The sequence below is a fragment of the Chinchilla lanigera genome, unplaced genomic scaffold (genome assembly GCF_000276665.1).
Source record: "Chinchilla lanigera isolate Chin_1 unplaced genomic scaffold, ChiLan1.0 scaffold00064, whole genome shotgun sequence".
NCBI lineage: Eukaryota > Metazoa > Chordata > Mammalia > Rodentia > Chinchillidae > Chinchilla > Chinchilla lanigera.
The window spans coordinates 6745816-6757652 of NW_004955465.1; the positions used below are offsets into that span (position 1 = coordinate 6745816).

The 11837-nt window shown below is 47.0% G+C and overlaps 1 protein-coding gene across 1 annotated transcript in view; it reads right to left on the bottom strand.

Annotated features, from left to right (window-relative positions):
* Positions 1–11608, bottom strand: part of Rreb1 (ras responsive element binding protein 1) — a 184831-nt gene extending 173223 nt beyond the window's left edge. Inside the window, exon 1 of the mRNA XM_005398863.2 lies at positions 11434–11608. The gene's annotated coding sequence lies outside the window, so the exon portion shown is untranslated. The remainder of the gene's footprint in view (positions 1–11433) is intronic.
* Positions 11609–11837: the final 229 nt, after the last annotated feature.

The following is an 11837-nucleotide window of genomic DNA, read 5'->3' on the forward strand; positions in this document are numbered from 1 at the left end:
AAAAAAAAGGCAGTCTGAACTGCATAGGGAGACCCTGTCTCAAAAAAGACAAACAAACCAACAAACAAAAATAGATCATTGTCATGTCTATAACGATGGTCTTCTAAATTTTAAAAAGTATATCCTCCTGGTTTTAAAAAGCATTTTTTATATACCTAAGTACCTAATTTATAAATTATATGCTACTATTAATTCTTCATAAAATGTGCAAAAATGCACAATACCAATGATTTCATAGACATTTCTCCAAAGAAGTTACACCAATGGCCAAGAAGAACACAAAAAGATGCTTACCGTCATTAGTCACTGGGAAAATGGAGGTCGAAACCACAACAAGATAGTTTTTATGCAATGCAATGGCTACAATTTTTTTAAAAGGTAAAACAACAAATGCTGACAGAGATGCAGAGAAACTGCAGCCCTCACACACTGCTGGCCAGAAGGTGAGATGGTGCAGCCACAGTGGAAAATGATTTGGAAGCTCCTCAAAAAGTCAAGCAAATTTATGATCAAGCAATTCCACTGCTGCCTACATACCTCAAGGCATTGAGAGCAGGTGTGCAAAGTGTTACCGGTACACGATATTCACAGCAACGTTATGCAAAGTAGGCAAGGTATTGAAACGAGCTAAGGGCCCATCAAAAGGTGAACGGATAGACAAAATGTGATATACAGAGACAAGGAAATATTATCCAGCCGTGAAAGGAATTCAGTATTGATCCGTGCTACAACACAGATGAATCTTGAAAACAGTGCGCTCAATGAGATAAGCCAGGCTTAAAAGGACGAACACTGTGTGATTTTACTTGTACGAAATATCCAAAGTAGGCATCAGAGGTAGAAAGTAGCTCAGCAGTTACCAGGGACTGAGGGAAAACAGAGTGGGGAGTTAATATGCTTCATAGGTACAGTGTCTGTTTGGGGCAGTGAAGAACGTTTGGAAACAAGGCAGGTGTGGTGGTGTAGGCCTCTGATGCCTGAACTCCGAGAGGCTGAGGCAGGAGGGTTGCAAGTTTGAGGCCAACCTAAGCTACGCAGCAAGTCCCAGGTCAGCCTGGAATACAGCGAGACTCTGTCTCAGAAAATAAAACAAGATAAAAGACAAATGCTGAATACAGAGAGGGGTGAGGGTTGCAGGACACTGTGAATGTAATTAATGCTGCTGAATTATAACTTAAAGTGGTAACAATGGCAAACATACTAGGAAAGTTTTTTATTTTTAAAGGATGATGCAAATGGGAAAGGTAAAAAGACACATAGATGTTGTAATATTTTCTTCGCATACAGTGTGTCCCCTGCATGCTGGGGGTGGGATGGGGGCAGTTTCCAAAGGCAAACCAAGAATTAATAAACGGGTGGCAGGCATCTTGGGAGACTAATAGGGTCTGGGTTTTGGTGATGCCTACAACTCTCAAATAAGTTTATTTTTAATTCTAACAGAAACAGAATTTATCCTGTAGCGTTTTTTGGAATTAAGTAGACTGCTGTGGAAGATCTTAGCGCCCCTCACGGCAAATACCTGGAGCTTTGGACCATCTGACTCTTGCAGAGTCCCAGAAGCCCTCTGTGCAAGCGCCCACACAGTGCCCTGCCAAATACCCCTGTGCCTTTTCGTGGCATCAGGTAAGACCCACACTCATCCAGGCACACACCTTTGCAGCACTCGGGAGGCTGAGGCAGGACGATCGCTGCAAATTCAAGGCCAGCCTGGATTGCATAAGTGAGACCCTGCCTCAAAAAGAAAAACAAAAACAAAACCTAAGTCCAATTTAAACCTTTCCTTTTTGAAACTGTTTTCATTTTCTTCACTATGCCTCTTCTCGCCCCAGGCTCAAGAGCATCAATCATGGCGGTGGTGGGGTGACAGGAAATAATAAAAAGATAAGCAGCTCAACATCGGCCAGCACCTCCTCGGCCCATGCCGAAGGTGTCAAACAGAAGGCTGGCTGAGGACCAAGGTCATCAAAACCAAAACACACCCGAGTCGAGGGCGAAGCAGACATTTCAGGAGACAGAAAGTCCTGTGAAGCACAGGAGTGACCAAGCCAAGGGTGCCACAGAACAATATGTGTTTCTGTATACCACGCTGTACCCACATTTGCTCAGCGTTTTTTTTTTTTTTTCAATTGCTGAGTTTCGCTGTGCAAATAGGATGGCTACGGTTTGATTTTTAAAAGCTGTTTTTCTAGTCAATGAAACGACCCAGCTTTAAAGTAAAAGTTAAAACACCCTAGGCTCTCAGGATCTGAACTTGCCTTTTCTAGAGGTCTGTGATGTGATAATATGAACTGATTGTCCCCTTCCTTTGACAATCCCATTGCAACTCCTGCCTCTTCCTTACAGGGAAAGACAAATATTCCAGCACTGCTGTACGAAATAGTTGACTCATATCCTTCAAACTGATAGTCACTGTATCCAAGTAAAAATAACTGGGGCTCTCGGATGAATCCTCTGTGAGCTGTCATCTGAAACACTATTTCTATGCTGTAATAGTACAGCATCTTTAGAACATTTCTACTGAATCAACCAGCTCCCAAGTTCTTGGTGAGACTCAGTTGCCTCTGCCTGGTCTGGATTGCCCATTTGAAAATCCTGCCCTTGGTAATGAAGCCCGTCATGAAATCTTGGCTTCTAAAAGATGAGTCCTCCCAGCGGGGAATGAGGCTGGTACACAGAAATGTGTATCATGATTCTTCTTGCTTAAAAGTGTTCCATTTTAGTTCCAGCACTGATATTGTTTCAAAACACTTTCCCCAAGGCCTTCCTGCACGTTATATTTAAAAAGTTGCCAAACTGGTTTTCTTTTTTAACACATCTTTTCATGATTGATAAGCAGAAGTTCACCAAAGCAGTTTGGAGTAAAAGCAACTCAGAGTTATAAGTTTTTTGGAAAATCCAGAGACACATTTTAGATGGAGGGTTATCAAATAAACTATAAATTTCCAAAGCCTTGAGAGCTCTGGGAAGGCATTTCTCCTTTGGTAAAAGACGAAGCCACAACTTCTTTGGAACCGAGCTGACATCCTGTTGGATTCACTGCCTACAAACCTGTTTTGTGGGTATTATGAATGACTGCAGGCAGAGAAAGTGGTTGTGAAAATAAATTTTCTAATGTAAAAAAAAAAAATCCTGTTAATACATTTGGGTTGACTAAGAACTTTGGTGAATAGCAATCATGTTTCCAATCTTTCTTGTGATTCTTAAGGCAGATTTATTTAACTTCAAAAATCATTTCAGTGTGTGAAGCCCTGGGTTCCATCCTTTGCACTGTAAAACAAATTTTTAAAGAAGTTTTATTTAACAATGTGGTCATTTCCGTGATAATGAATCCAGAGGTTCCTGCTCAGGTTGAAGTTTTCTGGCTGTTGATAGCCACAGGGTCATAAATAATAAGCCGTACTTCACCAGGGAAACTGGGATTACAGTGGCAAGTATTACCTACTTCTCTGTGTAGCCAAAGGATGCGTTCACGGAGTCCAGGAAAGCAAACTGGAAACTCTGGGAAATGGTAAATTGAGTGCTGTAAATTCACATTTGACCAAGTGCTTTCTTGAGGCGTACTCAGGAAAACTTGAAACTGTGCATCAGGATGCTAGCATGGCTCCTGGCTTCTTAGCAAATCTCACGCACAAAAGTGCCTTTTTCCTCTGTACTGACCGACTCCACAATGAGCTACCGTGAGGCATAAACTCAGGCGAGCCCCTCCTACAAAGAAAGCCGTCTATTTCTCTTCTCCTCTGAGCAAATATGAATGCTGTGTTTGTCCTTACTCCCATTCACTTTTATTTATGTTTTTTGGTACAACCTGGATTTCACTTTCTGACATTTTTAGAATACTCCTCTATATGCTTAGGAAATTTTTTGAAACCTAGATCTATTACACTACAGTGTGAATACATTTAATGTAACTTAATGGCACACTCAAAAGGTTAAGATAGGAGCCAGGTTGGTGGCACAGGGCTTCCCACACTCAGGAAGCTGAAGCAGGAGGATCCTGAGTTTGAAAACAACCTGGGCTACATAGTAAGAAACAAACAAAACAACCAAAAAACCCTTATCTCACAGAGAGAGAGGGAGAAAGGTTAAAATAGGGCTGGAGATATAGCTCAGTGATAGAGCCACTGTGTATGTAGCATATGAAAGGCCCTGGGTTCCACCTCCAGCACTGGGGATTGGGCGGGGAAGGTAAAGATGGTAAGTTTTATGTTATGTGTATTTTACCACTTTTTTTTTTAATAACTTAGATCCATCATCTTCCACTCTTCTCTGGTAGGGGAAAAGACTCAATGATAAAATAACCCACCCGTGGTTACAAGGTAGACGACATGGACGGTTTCGACTCTGTGTTTGGTGACCGAGTGGAATGGGGTGTAGGAGGAATTCTGCCCCTTACAGCCCTCAGCATCAATTTTAAACTCGTGCTTTCGCCGGCCCATTCAGCAGGCAGCTAAGAATATGGATGTGTGAATTCATCTCTACGGCCGACACACAGAAAGGAAAAGCAGAGCTGCCGATCAGCTCTGGCGAGGTAATTAGCTCACTGAAAGTTGGCTTTGACAAAATCCACGACGGTTGTGCAACAGGATAGACATTTGTTTTATGACAACAAAGAAATAAACAGCCCGGGATCCCTTGAGAAAGGTGTTAGAGTCATCACCTCTCAGAGTGTCTGACGATGCACATTTCTCTGCCAGCCCGAAGAAGCCCTTGTGCGCCGAGAGCCTGCAGCCTGCTCTGCCTCACCTCCCGAGCTGCCAGACAGCCCAATGCCCGGCGCACCGCCGAATGCCACACCCTGGCTCTGCATATCCAGAGGTACAGGAAGTGGTCTGCCCGGGGCTGGGCCATGGCCTCATCCCGGCATGCTTCCATGGACACAGTTTGAGTCACTCCCTGCTACACAGAGCTCTTAAACCCCACCTCCTTCCAACCCGGCTGGACACATCCATCCAGTCTTCCAGACCAGGGCTAAATTTGGAAAGCGGCAGGTCATGGGATAAAAACAACTTCGAGCACTGCCAATCAATGACTGCCCATCAGATACAAAAGCAAAGGCACAGGTCGGAAGGCAGGAGCACACGGGGGAGGTTAGAGCTCTCATGCTGTCCCTAGGAGAGACACAGGAGGCCACCGGGGTGGTCCAGGCTAGACCGGAAACCGGCTAAGGCAATGGTTTTCCCAAAGGATCCGCGTGGAGTTTAACACCTGGACTGCAGCTGGCCCAGGAGATTCTGATTCAGGACCCGTGAGGGGGGGGCCCTTTAATCTGATGAGCCAGGTTAGGGAGCCACTGGCTTAAAGCATTCTGGTCAGAACAGTGCTGAGTCAACATATTGGCTCTAATGAAAGCCCGGGCAATGACTCCCTCGTGGTCTATGAGGAAGAAGAATTTTCAAGATTGTATTTTCAGGCACATTCAAATTGGGAATGTTCCCTCAACCTGGACCTTTGCCAAAAGATTCCAATTTAGGTGCTGGTTCACACCTGTGGCCTCCCAGCACTTCCACGCAGGTGATGCACATCTTGGCCACGACTCATCCTTCGCCCCGAAATCACGTAAACCCGGCTCCCACGGTGGTGTCAATCTCAAATCACTTTTCCCATCTACCTTATTCCCATGTCTGCGGGTAGTGCGGTGGCCTGGAAGTATATCCACCATCACCCCGGAGTTCACTGCCCTCCGCGCGCAAACACTCTAAAAATCCTGTCCATTTTTCTTCTATTAAAGCATCTCCTTCCAACCAGATCCCACTGCCACGACAGGTGTCCGCCCACTCCCATCCCTGCAACAGCCACTCCCGGCCCTTAGACCCGCACTGCACCCTAGCCTGTGAGGTTACCCTTCCCCAAAGCCAACTTTGACCTTGAAAGTGAGGTTTCCATTCCAGACCATGTCAGAAAGCAAATGGGACAAACTTTGTTTCCTAGCACATCTCAGAGTTACCCTTACACTACACTGTAGTCTGTTCTGTGTGAAACAGCGTTGTATCTGAAAAAAACAACGCACATATCTGAATTTAAATTATTCTAATTGAGCACAGTGGTGCGCACTTCTGAGCCCAGCTATTTAGGAGACTGAGGCAGGAGGACTACAAGTTTCAGGCTAGCCTGGGCAACTTGGCAAGAACTTGTCTCAAAAAAATTTTTTTTTCTTTTTTAAAAAAGGGCTGACAACAGAGAACCCGCAGTCATACCTGCAGTCGGGACTGATGAACCCCCAGTGCTGACCAAGGAGGAGCCTGTTCCAGAATTGCTGAAGCTGAGGCCTCTGAAGCTTCCCCGTCTTCGAGCCAGTGCCACCTGTCCTTGAGGCAGCCCAGGGTGACACAGAGGACTCAGGGGGTGCCCCCCGCCACTCAAGCGTATCTGCCCAAATGCCCAGACCCCTGAGAAGCCGGCCTGCCTGTCCTGTCATCCTGGGGCCTCTTTGGCTTTTTACAAATAAAGTCCATTTGTAAAAATAAACAAACAAACAAACAAACAAATAAATAAAAGGGCTGAGGTTGTAGCTCACTAGAGGTGCTGGGTTCAATCCCCAGTACTGGAAAAAAAAAAATGACTGCTAAAAAACACTAATAATCACCTGCACTGCTAGAAAAATGTCACCAAAAGACTTGGCTCAACTCAGTTTCCACAAATGTTTAATTTGTTTAAAAAACACCCAAGAAACACAATACAGTGCGATGTAACAAGATGTGCCTATACTCCTCCTGGTCAAAATAAAAATCCTTTTACAATTCCCCATTACCTGCCTTAGTCCTGATACTGAACTTGGCCAGGCATTCACGGCCCCTAACTGGTCTGGTCTAATCTATCACATAAAAGACAAATTTCATACTTGAGCCATCTCTCCCAGCAAAGCTGATCTATTCAAATTCCCCAAACACACCCTGCACTTCCCCTCTTGGCTTATCTCACTGGGTTACAGCATTGGGAATGCCTTTCCCGCTCTAGCTATAAAAATCATGTCCATCCTCTAGGTCGAAGTTCAAGTCCTACCACTGCCCTCTGAAGCACTTCCCGATGGCTGCCACCTAGCCGCCACCCCGGAGGACACGTCCCACATCCAGGACACTAGGCCAGCTCAAAGCAAGGGTGTGGCCCTTCTCCTTTTCTGCCCGGTACCCTCTGTGTTCACCTCTGACAAAGGTGCCCTCGGTTCTTAGCTCCACGGAACCCCTGGGCCCAGCCCTCTTTGTTCTCTGACCCTTTGGGCAGTTCCGGTGGCTGGCTGGCAACATCTCCTTAAGAAGAGCACGACTTCTACTCTCCTGCAGAAGCAGCACAAGTTCACTGTTGACATTTTAGAGAAGGGAAAAAAATTTAATCTCTTCTTATTCTAATTCTCAACTCCTTGTGACTTTTGTATAGGAATCCGTCATGCATCTCCTTTTACGCACATTTTTTTTTTAACTGGTGTTTTTATTTAACTCCGGAACAGCTGAACTTCTTATATTTGCCATCTAGCTGTCACCTCCAACTAGACCTTGTTAGACTTGACTCTTTTAGGAACGTGCATAGTCCCACAGGGCCCGACACTGTCTACACACAACATAGGTGGTGCACGTGTTTCAAACTCAAGCTCACTTAGAAAGTATTCTGAAGGTGTCAGGGAGTAAACGGTTCCAAATGCACTGTCCACAGTAATCTATGTGCAAATCTGTTATACATAGATGAATTCTTCAGCAGTGCTCCAAAATGCATGTGTCAAGTGGGTTTTTCTTTTCTCTTTTTTTGTTTGGCACTGGGGAATTGAATCCAGGGCCTTCCCATTGAGCTACATCTTCACCCTTGAAAAAGAATTTTTTTTAAAATTTTGAGACAACATCTCACTAAATTCCTAAATTGCCTAAGCTGATCCTGAACTTGTAATCCTGCTGCCTCAGCCTCTCAGAGTGCTGGAATCACAGGCATGTGCTACCTTGCCCAGCTAACTAACTTTTTCTTAATAGATGCCCATTCCTTAACTTATTTTCTAAATCTGACTTACAACTGAGATGCAGATCATCCTATATATAATTATTTCATTTCAGAGGTGAATTTGGGAGGAAGGATGAAAGAAAAAAACAGACTGCCACTTTATTTTGTTTAAATTTGCATTTCATTTCTATAATAGTAATTCTGGTTTGCACCCAGATTTATTTGTTTGTTTGTTTGTTTTTTGTCTTTTTGAGACAGGGTCTTGCTATGGGGCTCAGGCTGGCCTTGAGCTCACTTTGTAGCCCAGGCTGGTTTCCAACTTGCAAAGATCCTCCTGCCTCAGGCTCCTGAGTGCTGGGATTATAGGTGTGTGCCACCACACCCGGCCTGAACCAAGATTTTCAAGGTTCATTATCTCACACAGAAATTATACTCCTTAACGGGAGATCCTGAGTGTGTTAGCTTTTTTTCTGGCATAACTCTATCTTTTCACTCATAATGTGAGAGTATTCAATGCATGAATTCCTCAGTTCTCGGGGCTGGGGATTTAGCTCAGCGGTACAGCGCCTGCCTGGCAAGCGCAAGGCTGTGAGTTTGCTTCCCGGTACCAGGAAAAAAACCCAAAAGAAAAGAAAAAAAATTCCTCAACTCTCAACTACAGCAAAGCTACAGTTTGTGCAAACAGTCTAAGTGAAAATAATGACTTTTTCCAGGTGAAGTGAAGGTAAAAAGTTCAATCTACTATTCAAAAGGAGGCCAAGTATTATATTTATTTTTTGATGCTTTTTTTGTTTGTTTGTGTGTGTGTGTGTGTGTGTGTGTGTGTTTGTCTTTTTGAGACAGGGTCTTGCTATGCAGCTCAGGCTGATCTTGAGCTCACTTTGTAGCCCAGGCTGGCCTCAAACTCGCAACGATCCTCCTGTCTCAGCCTCCTGAGTCCTGGGATTACAGATGTGCACCACCACGGCCAGCTGTTTATTTTGTTTTGCTTCTGTTTTTGCTTTTTGAGACAGGGTCTTGCTGTGTACTTCAGGATGGCCATGAACTTACTATATAACCCAGGATGGCCTTAAACTTGTGGCAATTCTCCCGTGTCAGCCTTCCAAGTGCTGGAATTTCAGGTGTGTCCCACCACGCTGAACAAGGAGGCCAAATATTACAATAATTATTATTCCCATTCTAATAGTGAGACAATTCAGAAAAGGTCAACCAGTCACTACTAATACTATTGCTACTATTACTAATTTGGGTTGGGTCTGTAGTTCAGTGGTAGATCACGTATACTTAGGATAACCAAGGCCCTGGGTTCAATTTCTAGCCCCCAATTTTTTTTGGTTCTTTTTGTAGATTATACTGTATCTTCACAAACGTTTGTATGACAAAAAAGCCTCCAGTTTTATTTATGTAGAATATGATTCAATTTAAAAATCCTTGTATCCTTTTTTGTTATTTTGTGCTGTTTGATTTTGTCTTCATTGTTGTTTTGTTAGTTCTTTTAATCTTTAAAATAAAAAAGCCAGGTGTGGTGGCAAACGACTGTAATCCCAGCACTCGGGAGGCTGAAGCAGGAGGACTGTTGCAAGTTTGAGGCCAGCCTGGGCTACAAAGTGAGCTCAAGGCCAGCCTGAACTGCAGAGTGAGACTTTGCCTCAGAAATACCCAAAAAAAAAAAAAAAAAAAGAAAAAAGAAAAAAGAAAAGAAAAAGAAAAAGAAAAAGAAAAAAAAATCCTTCTTTTTGTGTAACGGGAATCAAACTTAGAACCTTGTGCTTGCCAGGCAGGCGCAGTGCTGCTGAGCTATATCCCAGGCAAGGGATTCAATTTAGAAAAACCATTCAATTTCCCTGTTTTTGTCTCCTAGGGACTGATGCTCTTTGAAAGTACAATACACCCTAATGGATATAGGTATCCTTATGCCAGGAGCCTGGGATACAGAAGTTGACATTAATCCCATGTCAGCTTTGCAGTGAACCTGGAAGATCTCCGCACAGGGCAACACACCCCTTTTGCTCTGAATAAGAACTCCAGCAGTTGCACATGTCTTCCGAGCTGTCTTTGCTGCCCCTGAGGCCCTGCCCTGTATCTTGTGACTAAGGTCCACCAGGCAAAACCAGACTGAAGGAAACCCGGGAAGGGTGCAAAGATGACTTTGGGGTCACTGACTTAACCTGCTAAGCTTTTCCTCGGACGCCTCATTCTGCAAAGAAAAAGAGAGAGAGAGAGAGAGAAAAATTCTTTTCCTTTTCGATTGTGCTTGTCTCAGTAAAGCCCATCACTTCACCACCTCGATTCCTCCCCTCCTAATCATGTGCTTGGGGTGTGGGCCGAGGCCTGGCCACGGCGCACAGGGGGAAACTCTGGCTTCTGCTTCGATGAGGGCTGGGGTTTTTTCCGTCTTCTCCTTTCAATAAAGGCCTTTTCATGTGTGCTTCGCAGGCCTTCCTCAAAGACAAAACTGTCACTGTCCCCTCTTCCTTCCAACTCGAGGGTATCAGCGTCAAACCTCTGTATCCACTAAGTCAGGGCCTGTTCAGTAAATTTACAGCAGACCAGGCCTACGTGTGCAAGACTCAAATCCTAAAGCAAAAACTTTTATTTCATGTCCTCCAAGACAGTAAAAAAAAAAAAAAAAAAAAAGTAAATAAAGAGAAGGAAAGAAGGAAAGAAAACCGAACACAAAACAGAGCAAAACCCCACCTCCTCTCCAGCTTTCCCTTCTGGTTCAGTAATAAGAAAAGTTAATCCACCCCTCCGCGCCGCCTCCGCCGCTCCTGCACAGCCGCTCACCTAGAACACTCACTACATCATTGCGGAGAAGCCAAGCCCGGTTACTCAGGCAACTAAGTTTTCCTTCCCAAAGGGTCACCAGGAAACACATCCCGCCGGATCCCCCAGTAACCGTCCACAGATAATGCTGGGGAACCACAACACCAGAGACTCGCTTTCCAAGGCTTGGCGCTGGCGGCCCCGGCGGCCACAGGGGGTGTGCGTGGGGGGTTGCAGCGTCCGGTTACATTCCTGACCCACTTTCGCATCCCCTCCCTCCCGGTCCTCCTCCTCCCCCGCAGGCAGGCGGGGAGCCACCCACCAGCACTCCCCGGGCGCCTGCGGGCGGTGCACCGGCGTGGGCACTGCGAGGACCCAGGGGAACCCCACTCCCCCCACACCCCCGGCTTCCCCTGCGCGCGTCCCTCCCCGGTCACGTGGGCTCCAGAGCACCTGTTGGCGACCTCAGCCCCCCGCCGAGCCCGTCCCGCCGCCCTCCCCTGCCAAGCCCCCTGCGGGAGGCACGGGGAACCGTTTACACACCAACCCCCCTTCGTTCGGCGGGGCGCAGGGCCGGCGGGCGACGCCTGCACACGCTCGGCTTTGCAAAGTGCAAAGCGCCGGGCCGAGCCTGGGTGGAGGCGATCCTACCCGTCCTCATCCCTCCTCCCGACTCCAGGCGGACAGGGAGTGGGGTGCGCCCCGCCCGGCCCACCGTCCGGCCCCCCGCCCGCCTCCGCTGGAAACCTGGGCTCCTCGCGCACGCGGGCGGGGATGCTGCGGGTCCGCGGGGGCCAGGGCAGGTAGCGGGCGGTGACGGGTGGGTGTGCGCTCCGGGCCGCCCAGTCCAGGAAGGGGGCGGGAAGCTGCCGTCGCAGCTGCAAGTTCTGAGCGAGCACAGCAACTCAGCAACTTTGCCTGCACCGCGCCCCTCCCCCGCGCCACCCGGCCGGGCCGGGGGCTGCGCGTGCCGGGGACGATCGGGCGTGCGCGTGCATGGGGAGGGGGCTGCGACCGGGGCCCCGCGGCCCAGGGTGGGAGTCGGGGTCTTGGGGCCGCACCCACGCGCCCCAGGCCTTGCAAAGGCACCGCTCGCGCCCCCTGCGGTCCCCACCCGCAGCCCGCGGGTGGCTGGGCTCCGCGCGGGCAAG